Source organism: Miscanthus floridulus, chromosome 9 (genome assembly GCF_019320115.1).
Source record: "Miscanthus floridulus cultivar M001 chromosome 9, ASM1932011v1, whole genome shotgun sequence".
In the NCBI taxonomy this organism is placed as follows: Eukaryota; Viridiplantae; Streptophyta; class Magnoliopsida; order Poales; family Poaceae; genus Miscanthus; species Miscanthus floridulus.
The window spans coordinates 4,243,092-4,256,926 of NC_089588.1; the positions used below are offsets into that span (position 1 = coordinate 4,243,092).

The 13,835-nt window shown below is 47.3% G+C and overlaps 1 pseudogene; it reads left to right on the top strand.

Moving 5' to 3' along the window:
* The first annotated feature begins 1,297 nt into the window (after positions 1–1,297).
* Positions 1,298–9,333, top strand: LOC136479095 (disease resistance protein RGA2-like; annotated as a pseudogene).
* Positions 9,334–13,835: the final 4,502 nt, after the last annotated feature.

Genomic DNA, 13,835 nt, shown 5'->3' on the forward strand with positions numbered 1-13,835 from the left:
ACTATTTGCCAAATAAAAACGAACGTGCTACAGTAGCCCCAAAATCCAAATTCATGGAACTAAACAAGGGCTTTCTTTAAATTCACAACTGGTGCACCATTTAAGTTGCGTCAATTTCCCACACAGGATTAATGCTTTATTGCACTAACATTTATTACGAGCTTTGGAGTTTATTTGATTTAAGGTTACGTCAAACTCAATTAAATCCAACAAAAATAACTTGCTAATTATCATAGTCACGAGTACCGTGCAACAAATTGTATTGCAATGCCAGGCATATTTTCTAGTATTTAATATATGGAAGTTTGCTAATACTATTTTGGTGACCGATTATGTAATTTTCAAAGTCATGATCCTAGTATATATACATGTCCATAGGGTCTCCCAAAGGGACATGCCCCTCTACCATTAGCAACTGCTAATGATGTCATTCATATGCTAATTGATCTCTAGGAAATATTAGCCCGTGTTCAGTTCCAAAAAGAGTTCCAAAAAAGTGCTACAGTATCCGTCACATCGAATCTTGCGATACGTGCATGGAGCATTAAATGTAGACGGAAAAAAAACTAATTACACAGTTTGGTTGGAAATCGCGAGACGAACGTTTTGAACCTAATTAGTCCATGATTGAACACTATTTGCCAAATAAAAACGAAAATGCTACAATACCCAAATTCCAACTTTCCCTCCAACTAAACACAGCCTTATTTTAGCAAGCACAGCGGCTTCCTGCCGTCGGGCCTGGCCCCACTTTTTTTCATCATGATCCACGGGCCACGGCCTGCCTGCGTGGAATTTTCCCAGGCCCGCGACTCCACCCATCTGCCCGTTTTTCGACGATGACGTGGTGGGCCTCACATGTCAAGCCCACCAACCCGCCCATGTTGCCGGTCGCCGGTGCCCGGTGCCGGAGGGCGCCGCGCGGCCGCACCCGCACCCTCCCACCCCGCCGGCGGCCGTCTACTCTAGGAAACCTCGCTGCCTGTGTCTGGGCCTGGGGTGAATGAATCAACGGAGGAGAACGAGGGCTGCGGCTGTGGCTCGTCGACGTCACCCGCTGGTGCCCCCTCCCCGGCCGAAACCCACACAGGCGAGTGTCCCGCTTAGCCACACAAGAGAAGATGCCAGTTCATTAGTTCTGCAGCTGTGGACGCAAGACTTCACTCCCAGACCTGACCTCTCTATCCTTTTGTAAACTGCACAGCCACAAAATGACACACCATACCAGTTCAATGCTCTGAATTCATATGTCCTCCCTTGTGCCCATCGCCATATAGGTTCACTGGGAGACGATCGGATGGGGATGGTGGAAACTGTGGTGGATGCTGCGACCGGATGGCTGGTGGAAAGCATCCTTGGGAGCTTCTTCACTCGACAGATGGAGGCGTGGGCGCAGGATGCGGGGCTTGCCGAAGACGTGGAGAACCTTGAGTCTGAGATGAGGAACGTGCAGATGGTGCTTGCTGCAGCCGAGGGAAGAACGATTGACAACAAGCCACTGGCCCGGTCCCTGAATGACCTCAAAGAGCTGCTTTATGATGCCGAAGATGTGATGGACAAGCTCGACTACTAGCGGCTTCAACAACAGATCGAACGAGGTACCTCACTCAGATCACCGCTTTTGTCCTGTACTCTGCTTGCATGTTTCTTGCCTTGCCTACTTGGTTAATTGGATCTTCTCTTTCACATGTTTTGACTTGTGTTAGTTATTAATGGCTGCTTTTGTTTAAGTGTCTTTCTTTAGCTTGTTCGCATAACACCTGTGGGTTTGCTTATGCAGGGGAAGGTTGTACAGATCCTGAGGAGAGCTCTGTGTCTTCTTGCACTCCATCCTCTTTTCAACTAGTTGTTAGTTGGTGCTCACGTGACAGAAAAAAGGAAGAGAGAGGAGGAGCCAACTCATAGCACCATGCTGCCTCATGAGATTAAACTTGACATTTCTGAGAGCATCAAGGGGATAGTGAATCGTTTACACAAACTTGGCAATTCTGTGCGGAAGGTTCTTCAGCTAGAGATCTCACGCCCCGTTCCATTAGCAAACCAGGGTCAGTATGTGGCCAGAAACACACGCCTAACAACTTCTGTTCCAATTGAAGACAAGGTATACGGAAGGGATGTAGAGAGGGATAAGATAACAGAGTTGTTAATAAATGGGAAATCTAGCGATCTACATGTTCTGCCTATAGTTGGCATTGGTGGTGTTGGGAAGGCTACACTTGCAAGATTTGTTTACGGTGATCAAAGAATCAAAGAGCATTTTGATCTGCGAATGTGGGTTTGCGTGTCCACTAACTTCGACGCAATGAGACTAACACGGGAGATCTTGGAGCATGTATGTACAGATAGACAACAGTTCGAAAAAATCACCAACTTCAACATGCTGCAGAATATCCTTCTGAAGAATCTTGAAAACAAAAGATTCTTGCTTGTATTTGATGACATGTGGGAGGAAAAGGACAACAGAGGATGGTTTAGCCTGTTAACCCCACTAAAGCACAATCATGTACCTGGCTGCATGATTTTAGCAACTACTCGAAGACCATCAGTTGCAAGAATGATAGAAACAATGGATTCAGTATCAGTGAATGGTCTGGATGAAAACCAATTTTGGTTGTTCTTCAAGGCATGTGCATTTGGTAATGAAAGCCATGAGGGCCATCCTAGTTTGCAGTGCATTGGGCAGCAGATTGCTAAAGCACTAAAGGGTATTCCACTAGCTGCACTTAGTGTCGGTGCACTTTTGAACAGAAATGTTACCTACGAGCACCGGAGGACAGTTCAAAACAAATGGAAATCTCTTCAAGAAGATACTGATGATATTTTACCTATCTTGAAGCTCAGTTATGATTTTTTACTGGTGCACCTGCAGCAGTGTTTCTCATGTTAGCAACAATAGGAGTTTTACCTTGTATGGTAACAAACCAACCGTGATATATGGTAACAAACCAACCGTGATATATGGATGCCGTGCATGCTAGGATAGAGAAAGATATATATGGTTATTGTAACAATAGATAGAAATAGTACTGGCTATCCATGAATCACGGTTGGTTACTTGTAAGCCACGCAGAGGGCTGTTCTCTGTATGTATTAATAGAGCTACGCGGCCTCGAGAGAGGTTCAACGCTTCCACAAACTTTCACATGGTAATCAGAGCTTTCCTCTGAGCCACGTTCAACAACTCAGTCGCCATGGCGACGCCGTCCAACAACAGCGTCATCTCGCCCCTCGCCCATCCAGTGACCGAGCGCCTCACCAAGAACAACTACGCGCTGTGGAAGCTGCAGGTTCTTCCTGCGATCCGCGGTGCTCAACTCGTCGGCATGATCGACGGCTCGTCCCCGGCTCCGGCCAAAGAGGTAGAAGGGAGTGATGGCAAGGGCAAAGTGCCCAACCCGGCGTATGGTGCCTGGCTGGCAGCCGACCAGCAAATCTTCACCTATCTCGTCGCGTCTCTGGGTAAGGATCTGATGAAACAGGTCTCCAGCCGTGAAACCGCAGCTAATCTATGGCGCACGATTGAGGAGTTGTGTGCCTCCCAGACCAGGGTGCGTGCGGTCAACATTCGCATTGCGCTCGCCACTACGAAGAAGGGGTCAATGACCATCGACGAGTACGTCACCAAGATGAAGGGCTACGCCGACGAGATGGCAGCGGCAGGCAAGCCTGTCGACGATGAAGAACTCGTCTCCTACATCTGCACCGGCCTCGACCTCGACTACAACCCCGTCATCTCCGCCGCGCTGGCACGTACCGAGCCGATCACCGTCACCGAGTTCACTGTCCAGCTCCAAGCTTTTGAGCAGCGCGTGAACCTCTTCCACGGCAACAACGGCTCGGCTTCCTCAGGCTCCTCGGCAAACGCTGCTTCTCGCACCCGTGGTGGTGGTCGCGGGCAGCGTGGCCGTGGCTCGCGTGGCCGCGGAGATCAGGGAGGACGAAGCCGCGGCACCTACAACAGTAACTCCGGCAAGCAGAAGGTCAAGTGCCAGATCTGCAAGAAAGTAGGCGTCCACACCGCTGCCGAGTGCTGGCACCGTTTTGACGAGGAATTCGTCGTGCCAGAAGAAAAGAGCGCGAACTCAGCAAACTATGGCAGCTATGGCGTGGACTCCAACTGGTACACCGACTCGGGTGCCTCCGACCACGTCACGGGCGAACTGGACAAGCTTCACATCCATGACCGTTACCACGGCAATGAGCAGATCCGCACAGCGGACGGGTCAGGTATGGACATTGCAAACATTGGCCATGTTATTTGTCGCACTCCTGGTAGGAATCTACATCTTAAGAATGTTCTTCATGTTCCTAGTGCCGCAAAGAATCTTGTCTCGGTTCATAGATTAGCTGCTGATAATGATGCATATCTTGAATTTCATCCAAATCTTTTCTTTATTAAGGACCGAGCAACGAAGCAAACTCTTTTGCGAGGAACATGTAAGGGAGGTCTCTATCCTTTGCCAGCTGCGGCCTTCAAGAATAAACACGTCCTCAGTGTGTCGAGTGGCACCCAATCATCCTTGGAGAGGTGGCACCATCGCCTAGGTCATCCGTCCTTTAGCATTGTTCAGCAAGTAGTCAATAAACACAAACTACCATGCTCCTCGCAGCCTAGAATTGGTTCTGTTTGTGACTCATGTCAAATGGCCAAGAGCCATCAGTTGCCTTATCAAAGGTCCTCGAGTCAATCTACATTTCCTTTAGAACTTATTTTCTCAGATGTTTGGGGCCCAGCTTGTGATTCGTTTGGACGTTATCAATATTATGTGAGCTTCATAGATGATCATAGTAAATTCACATGGATTTATCTTCTGAAACACAAGTCGGATGTGTTCCAGCGCTTTCGTGAGTTTCAAAGCCTTGTTGAGAGACAATTCGATAGGAAAATCCTAGCCGTCCAATCCGATTGGGGAGGAGAGTATGAAAGCTTAAACTCCTTCTTCCGTCAACTTGGCATCTCACATCATGTGTCCTGCCCACATACGAACCAACAAAATGGTTCCGCGGAACGCAAGCATAGGCATATTGTTGAAGTCGGGCTCTCCTTACTCGCCCAAGCTTCTATGCCTCTGAAATATTGGGATCAAGCTTTCCTAGCCGCCACCTATCTTATAAATAGATTGCCAAGTAGGGTGATCAATAATTCCACCCCTCTTGAGCGCCTCCTCAATCAGGAGACTGATTACAGTTCTCTTAGAACCTTTGGCTGCGCTTGTTGGCCTAATCTTAGGCCATACAACCAGCACAAATTGGCGTTCCGTTCCAAACAACGCGCCTTTCTTGGGTACAGCAACATGCATAAGGGGTTCAAGTGTCTCAACATCAATACAGGACACATCTATATATCACGTGATGTAGTCTTTGACGAACATATTTTTCCCTTTGCTCAATTGCACCTAAATGCCGGCACCAGATTCACCACAGAATCCCTCTTGCTGCCTTCTAGTGCTCCTAGCTTCCAGGGTGCACAAGTGCATGACAATGAGTTGCATACTCCAGATACTAATCCCGCTAACCGTGTCCAAGAAATCCAGGAAGAAAATCTAGTATTTTTTGGTGCAGAATCTGCAGGAAACGGTGATTTTACGCCATGTATACCGCCCAGCGCATCTCCCGGAGATGATCCGCCAACCAACGCCGACAACGGGGTTCGGCGATCCTCGACGACAGGCGCGTCGGACACGCTAGGATCGAACGACGGGGCGCCATGAGGACCTCTGTCTCCCGAACCGTGGATCGCCGAACCGCGAGGAGCAGATCGCGCTGGATCTTCTGTGCCCACGGACGCCGGGCCAGCCACCACAGCTCCCGCACCCGGATCCGGTGCAGCGGGTGCTTCCCTCAACGACGATTCTCTCGGATTGCCTGTGCCATCACCGCCTGCTGCCCACCGTCCACGACCTCGCACCAGACTCCAATCCGGCATTCGCAAGCCCAAACAATTCACTGATGGGACTGTCAAGTACGGTCTCCTTGCTGCTAATGGTGAGCCGAATACTCTTGATGAAGCACTCACTAATACAAATTGGAAGCATGCCATGGATGTGGAATTCTCAGCCTTGCAGAAGAACCAAACCTGGCGGCTTGTCCCATCTGTCCTAGGGAGGAACATCATCGACTGTAAGTGGGTGTACAAAATTAAAAGATGTGCAGATGGCACAATCGACAGGTATAAAGCCCGGCTAGTGGCCAAAGGCTTCAAACAGCGATATGGCATTGACTACGAGGACACATTCAGTCCTGTAGTCAAGGCAGCAACTATCAGACTGGTTCTCTCCATTGCAGTATCGCAAGGGTGGAGCCTATGTCAGTTGGATGTGCAGAACGCATTTCTCCATGGTGTTCTAGAGGAAGAAGTTTACATGCGACAGCCTCCTGGGTATCAAGATAAAAGGTTCCCTGATTACGTTTGCGAGCTTGACAAAGCTCTTTATGGTCTGAAACAGGCGCCCAGGGCCTGGTATCACAGGTTAAGTGCAAAGTTGCAAGAGTTAGGTTTTTAACCATCTAAGGGCGACACCTCTCTCTTTTACTTCTGCAACAATGACTTGGTCATGTTTATTCTCATCTATGTTGATGATATTATTGTTGCCAGTTCGTCAGTAGAAGGTACCAAGGGGTTACTTCGTGCTCTCCAGTCCGACTTTGCCCTCAAGGATTTGGGTGATCTACATTACTTTCTTGGCATTGAAGTAAATAAAATCAATAATGGGATGGTGATGACTCAGTCAAAATACAGCAAGGATGTTTTGAGAAGAACAGGGATGCTCAACTGCAAGCCGTGTCATACTCCCATGGCAACCTCGGAAAAACTATCAGCCTATGAAGGTACGCCACTGGGTCCTGAAGATTGTACTCGGTTCAGAAGTGTTGTAGGAGCACTCCAGTACTTGACACTTACACGGCCAGACATTTCATTTGCTGTAAACAAAGTGTGCCAGTTTCTTCATAAACCTACAACAATACATTGGAAGGCAGTAAAAAGGATACTACGGTATATTCAGCACACCTTGGGACTGGGACTCAGGATTACCAAATCTATGTCTACACTAGTCAGTGGTTTCTCGGATGCAGATTGGGCAGGCTGTGTGGATGACCGACGCTCCACTGGTGGTTTTGCCATATTTCTTGGTGGTAATCTTGTGTCATGGAGTGCACGCAAGCAGCCCACAGTGTCAAGATCGAGCACTGAAGCGGAGTACAAGGCGATGGCAAATGCAACAGCAGAAGTAATCTGGATTCAGTCACTACTGCAAGAGCTTGGCATCAAATCTCCATCAGCTGCAACACTATGGTGTGACAATCTTGGTGCGACGTATCTGTCGGCAAATCCGGTATTTCATGCAAGGACCAAACATATCGAAATCGACTATCACTTTGTTCGAGAAAGAGTAGCACAAGGACTATTGCGGATTCGGCTCATTGGAACAGGAGACCAAGTCGCTGATGGATTAACCAAGCCACTGAATGTCTATAAAATGGAGGAGCTAAAACGCAATCTCAAACTTGGATCAGCAGGTTGAGATTGAGGGAGGATGTTAGCAACAATAGGAGTTTTACCTTGTATGGTAACAAACCAACCGTGATATATGGTAACAAACCAACCGTGATATATGGATGCCGTACATGCTAGGATAGAGAAAGATATATATGGTTATTGTAACAATAGATAGAAATAGTACGGGCTATCCATGAATCACGGTTGGTTACTTGTAAGCCACGCAGAGGGCTGTTCTCTGTATGTATTAATAGAGCTACGCGGCCTCGAGAGAGGTTCAATGCTTCCACAAACTTTCACATCTCATACTGCTCTCTGTTTCCAGAGGACTATAGATTTAATGGCGAAAATTTGGTCTGTGCTTGGATATCACACAATTTTGTGCAGTGCCAAGACCCTACCAAGAGATTGGAGGAAACAGGGATGCAATATTTGGATAACTTAGTGGATTTTGGCTTTTTCCAAAAGGTTGACTCAAACTATGTCATGCATGACCTAATGCATGAATTGGCTCAGAAGGTTTCGTTAAATGAGTGTGCTACTATAAATGGATCCAACTCTAGGGCCATTCAACCAAGTGTTTGCCATTTGTCAATCATAACCACAGCTTATGAGAAAGATGGACATTGCAGTATCCCTTGTGACAAGTTTCAGAACATACTGGAGAATATTGGGTCCTCGGAAAAATTGAGGACCTTGATGGTTTTTGGCAGAAGCAGCATACATTTATTAAGGTTCCTACACACTTTATGAATTAAGTCAAAAAGTTTACGAGGCGCGAGGATTTATGTGACGCATAATGATGTCAGCACTACATCTGCTTTGTTAAATCCATATCATCTTCGCTATCTTGAATTTATCGGTGTGTTCTCCAACACAAATATTTGGACAAATGTAGTCCTTTAGAAGAATATTGCTCTTCGTCAAGCTTTGACAAAATTTTATCACCTTCAATTCTTCAACGCCGGCATTGGATGCAATATTTCTGTACCTACAAGTATGAATAATCTCATTAATTTACGGAATATTGTTGCCCATGAGAAAGTGCACTCAGAAATCGCTGGTGTAGGGAAGCTGACCTCTCTTCAGGGAATAAAATTCAAGGTTCGAATTGTTGGTGAATTTGAGATAATACAACTTCGATCCATGAGCGAGCTTGTAACTCTTGAAATTTCTCAACTTGAAAATGTGAAGACCAAAGAACAGGCCAGCGGAGCTAGGCTGATAGACAAAGAGTAAAGGGCGTACCCAGTGCAGAGAGCTCCCGCTCTGTGCCGGGTCTGGGGAAGGGTGTCAGTGGCAAGCCTTATCCTCGCATGTGCAATGCGAGGAGACCGCGACTCGAACCCAGGACCTTCCGGTCACAGACGGTAAGACTCTACCGCTTGCACCAGGCCCGCCCTTCGCTGATAGACAAAGAGTATCTGCGAGAATTGTCCTTATCATGGAATGATTTCAGCATGGACCTTGACTCTTTTATAGCTGGGAAAACAGAAGATGTGCTTGAGGGTCTTCAGCCTCATGAGAACCTCAAAAGTCTACATATATCTGGGTATAACGGTGCTAACTTACCAACCTGGCTTGCCAGTAATGTGTCAGTTAAGATGCTGCGGATACTTCATTTAGAGAAGTGCAGGGAATGGCAAATTCTTCGTCTCCAAATGCTTCCGTTCCTTAGGAAGCTAAAACTGATGAGGATGTGGAAGTTGACAGAAATTTCAATTCCTTCCTTGGAAGAGTTGATCTTGATTGAGATGCCAAGATTGGAAAAATGTCTTGGTACTTATAGGAAGGAATTAACCTCCGATCTAAGGGTAATGATGATCAAGGGCTGAGCGAGTTCACTCTTTTCCAGAGTTACTTTCTTTTCCAAGTTGAGCAGCAGTCATGGTTTTCGTCTCTCAGGAAACTCACCATCTGCTATTGTCCTCATATAATGTAACTACTACTCTTTAATTTTGTTTGAATAGTTGTACTCATTTGCAAATTTTGGCATACTTACTTAGATGAATGATATTGCAGCAAGTGGGAAATCCTTCCACTGGGAGGAGTGAGGGCACTCAAGGAGCTGAAGTTAATGGACCTGCATCTTGTGAGAGAGTTGTCAGTTCCTTCTCTGGAGAAGTTGGAGTTGATTAAAATGCCAAGCCTGGAAAGGTGCAGTGGGCTGATGGCTCCTCCATCTTCACTTTCACAAGAAGAGCAGGAGGTGTGTCTATCTAGTCTCAACAGACTCATCATCCATGATTGCCCTAATCTGATGATCTCTCGTCCTCTTCCACCTTCTGCTCATAAAGGGCGTACCCAGTGCAGAGAACTCCCGCTCTGTGCGGGGTCTGGAGAAGGGTGTCAGTGGCAAGCCTTACCCTCGCATGTGCAATATGAGGAGACCGCGACTCAAACCCAGGACCTTCCGGTCACAGGCAGTAAGACTCTACCGCTTTCACCTTCTGCTCATATACAGAAAATTTCCATCAAAGGAAAACTATCAATAAATATAGATGGCAAATCGCTCAATATAAAATCACTACTGGATTCAGGTTCTTTGCCGAGTGCCTGAGGCACTCGGCAAAGGCTATATTGCACTCGGCAAAGCCTTTGCCGAGTGTGGCACTCGGCAAAGCACACACGGCAAAAAATTGATCAACAAAGCACTCTTTGCCGAGTGTATTTTATCGGGCACTCGGCAAAGGCTTTGCCGACTGCCCCGGAAACACTCGGCAAAGAAAAGCGACCGTCACGGCGCCGGTTCCGTTGACGGTCACTTTGCCGAGTGTCAACCCTGCCGGCACTCGGCAAAGATTTTTTTAAATTTTTTTTAAAACTTTCTTTACCGAGTGCCAACACGTGAGGCACTCGGCAAAGAGCTTCTATTTTTTTTTTGAGAATTTTCTTTGCCGAGTGCCAAACCTCCATGCACTCGGCAAAGCCTTTTTTTTAAAAAATTCTTTGCCGAGCGCCAACCCGGAAGGCACTCGGCAAAGAGCTTTTATTTTTTTTTTTGAAAATTTTCTTTGCCGAGTGACAAGCCTCCAGGCACTCGGCAAAGATTTTTTATTTTTTTTTTAAAAATTATTTGCCGAGCGTCAACCCGACAGACACTCGGCAAAGAGCTTTTATTTTTTTTGGAAATTTTCTTTGCCGAGTGCCAAGCCTCCAGGCACTCGGCAAAGATTTTTTTTTTTTTTAAAATTATTTGCCGAGCGTCAACCCGGCAGACACTCGGCAAAGAGCTTTTATTTTTTTTGGAAATTTTCTTTGCCGAGTGCCAAGCCTCCAGGCACTCGGCAAAGATTTTTTATTTTTTTTTTAAAAATTATTTGCCGAGCGTCAACCCGGCAGACACTCGGCAAAGAGCTTTTATTTTTTTTGGAAATTTTCTTTGCCGAGTGCCACCACTCCAGGCACTCGGCAAAGTTTAAAATTTTTTTTTTTAAATTTCTTTGCCGAGTGTTATAGTCATAGCACTCGGCAAAGCTGGAAAATCTGTTTTCTGGTCGCCCATTTTGCCAGCTTTGCCGAGTGTTTTGACCATTGCGCTCGGCAAAGGGGTCCTTTGCCGAGTGCAACACTCGGCAAAGTGACCCAAAACGGCAAATAATTTTTTTTTGCGTTCCATCATGACAAATACATTCATACAAACATATATCACATATATATCTTATCCATCACATATATATCTCATCCATCGCATATATATCTCATCCATCACATATATATCTCATCCATCCACACATCCATCCGCCCATAACACATCCATCACAATATGTAATAATAAGTGCTCAAGTCCATCCAAATAAGTTTACAAGTTCATCAAAGTCCACAAGTGCATCACAAGTCCATCACCAAGTGAACAACAAATGTAAAAAATACAACATGCACTCATCTCGGCCACTGCGACTGTGGTGAAGGCCCAGGTGCATCATTCGTAGGTGCATGAGGTGGATTATTCGAACCACCGTCAGATGGAGACTGCACAAAGGAGAAAAGATTGCATGTGAGACAAAATTATTTTGATAGCTAATCTAGGACGATAGAGGCCATACAAGCAAAGCTCAAGTGAAAGTAAAAAACTTTGATACTCACAGGAGTAGCTGCAGCTACAGGACGCGGAGGCGGAGGTGGAACCAACAGCCCAGGTGGCAGAGACAAGCCCATACGTTGCCCAAGCCCTTGTAGGAAATCCGTAATGTCCATCAGCCTCTGCGCCTGGGCCTGCCGCTCGGCCCGCTCGGCCTCCAACTGGGCCCCCAGCTCCTGACGTTCCTTCATTTCTTGTTCTAGCCAGGCCTGCAATATTTCACTCCAATGTTTCAGTAATGCAAAGCTAATTAAGGTGTGTAAAGATCAATGTATGACGAGTAAAACAGGAATAACCTCGAGTGCGTCGACCCGGTGCTGTGCAGCGGTCGGCCGTGTGCGAATGGCCGGGCTCTCGCTCGTGCTCCGTGCTCGGATCTGGGAGAGAGAGGGAGTAGAGGCCGTGTCGATGACGCCGTCGCCAAGCCAGAACCGTCCATGCTTCTTGCCTTGCCCCGCCCTCATGACGGCCTCTCCATCGAAGTCCTGGGTGCTCGGATCGTGGTCTGCCCCATGGAGCGACCTCGCCACCTCAGTGTACTCACTGATGCGAGAGTGGACGCTCGGGTTCGTGTATGCCTCGGGCGGGTCCTCCAGGTTGAAGGAGACGTCGGACGTCGCCTTACCCTTGTGGGCCATACACCATGCCTGGAAGTCCGAGCAAGCCTGGCCACTATGTGACGCCGACTGCGAGAAAGACAGCACGATGATTAGAAATCAGACAGAACTGAGCGTGACAATAGATAAATCAATTCGCGTACCCATGCTTGTTTGTATCCAGCGAGGTTGCGGCTGCCTTGATGGTGTGCTGGACCTTGCATCAGTAAACGACGGTCCCGGGCATCCCTGTGCATCTTGAGGTACTCCTCCGTGAACCACCTGTCCACCATCATCGCCCAACACTCGGGATACGCTTGGCACCACCAGGGAATCACCTACACGTCATCAAGTATTGGACATATAAGAAGATCAAATTAAACCAACTTAATCTCAAATTGAATCAATGTTGATGTTCTTCATTTACCTCAAGGTACTGCTCCCGGGTCAGCTGCATCTCTCTTGCGTCTTTCTTGGTTTTCCTCTCTCCAAGCTTCGACCCGTAGTAGGTTACGATGGCCTGGATGCGCGCCTCGTGATGCATGTCGGTGACGAGTTTTTTACAGGCTTTGGTAGTCGCCTGCTCCGCCCTGGCCTCAAATCCCTCCTCGCATCTGTAATAAGTCTGCATACAAAAGCGATGTATCGATTCATTATTTCAAGAAAAGTCTAATGAATGCGACGTATTGAGCAATGTTGTGCAAGGGAGACTTACCCAAAACTCTGCCTTCACCCGCGCCGCCTTGTTGGGGTACTCCGCATCGGAGGCGACGACGTAGTGGTCAAACGAGTAGGCCGGCTCCGTCTTCGATGCATACGTGACAATGCCGGGGAAGTGCTGCCTGCACAGAAGACCCAGGATGCCGTTGACTAGCCGTGCGCTACCACCCGACACAACCACCCAGTTCCTGCACGAGTAATTAAGAAAAATTATTAGTTTTTTTCATCATATCATATGAAGTAGTGGTGATAACATATACAGTTACTTACTTTTCAGTGTCCATGAGTGTTGCCCAAAGTGCCTCGGCGACATTCTTTTCAGTGTGCATTACATCAATGTTATGTGGTAGAAGAAGGTCATCGAAATAGGGGAGCCTCGTCATGCCCGAGATATGAGTCCACATATGCTGCTCACCATATCCCACAAAACCACCTTCTTCATTGGGCACGAGAGCACCTATCTGAGCATGAACCTCGGCACCATTCATCATCTGCGGTGCAGGGTTTGTCACTTTGACGCCTTTCGTAAAGTTCTTGATGTCTTGTCTGAATGGATGGTCAAGAGGTAGAAATTGACGATGTCTATCAAACGACGAATACTTGCCACCCTTCTGCAACCAAATAAACCTCACACCTTCCTTGCATATTGGGCATGGGAACTTCCCGTGAACACACCAGGCGCAGAATATCCCATACGCCAGGAAGTCATGCAGGGAGTAGTGGTACCAAACGTGCATTTTGAAGGTTGTCTTTGTAGCTCGATCGTATGTCCATACCCCTTCGTCCCAAGCACGGACCAATTCATCAAATACGGGCTCCATGAACACACCCATATTACTCCCTGGGTGTCCAGGAATTATCAACGACAAGAATACGTTATGTCGTTGAAAGGAGACACCGGGGGGAAGATTAAGGGGGATAACAAAGACGGGCCAACATG